General features: G+C 40.3%; 1 pseudogene; it reads right to left on the bottom strand.

Moving 5' to 3' along the window:
- Positions 1–486: 486 nt before the first annotated feature.
- LOC132051260 (5S ribosomal RNA) lies at positions 487–603 on the bottom strand (annotated as a pseudogene).
- Positions 604–877: the final 274 nt, after the last annotated feature.

Below are 877 nucleotides of genomic sequence, written 5' to 3'. Positions count from 1 at the left end.
TATTCATTGCTATTTCCCTCTGGGATTCCATTTATCAAAATCCGATCTCAAACCCTTTACCTTCGTCTTGTGTTCTATACTACATGTTCCATTTCTTCCGTATACTGATGTTATTGCATCAAAGCTTATCCAACACTAACTTTCGTAGAAAATAATGTCAATTTGCCCTAACGTACTTGCCACTCGAACTTCAATACGTGGTCAGTCAATACCTTTAACATATAACTTTATTGATTATATTTACTGGTTAACATAACCACACATAAGCTATCGTATCTCTTTAGTAATACCTTGCTTACCAAGTATCCCCAATACTATTCAAACTCATCCTAATTCAGTAACTGTATACGTCTTCTCTCTCTCTATCCAGTCAGTCCGCCTTCTCTTTTGCAATCGTTAAGAATCTCCAACTGTGAGGTTCACACACTTCTAATTTCCCTCAAACTGTTCTAGTTCCTCATCCTTCTCTTATGTCTAAACCCGGGCAGACTTCATAGCATACTTCCCAGGGGGACACCCATCCTAGTACTACTCTGGCCCAAGCATGCTTAACCTCGAAGTTCTGATGGGATCAGGTGCATTAGCGCTGGTATGATCGCATCCATCCTACTGCGTGGCCTTTATCACGTGACCTAAAACAAGTTGAAGTTCTAACGGATCCCAAGAAAAATTCCGGTCATGCATTTCCTTCCGAATTGGAAAAGTTCCTCATGTTACTGACCACGCAAATGTTGTTTTAGTCTCTGGAACTCCCTATTACTTCTCAATTTTCCCATTATCGGGTGTCATAATTTCTCTAATACCTTAGTCAGTCCTTATGCTCGCACTCAAGCTTACTTGCTTCCCCTCTTAAAGGTTTTACCTTATGGTGTCACTA

The sequence above is a fragment of the Lycium ferocissimum genome, chromosome 3, assembly GCF_029784015.1.
Source record: "Lycium ferocissimum isolate CSIRO_LF1 chromosome 3, AGI_CSIRO_Lferr_CH_V1, whole genome shotgun sequence".
NCBI lineage: Eukaryota > Viridiplantae > Streptophyta > Magnoliopsida > Solanales > Solanaceae > Lycium > Lycium ferocissimum.
The sequence above is the reverse complement of the archived record's forward strand: the minus strand, read 5'-3'. Positions and strand labels throughout refer to the sequence as shown.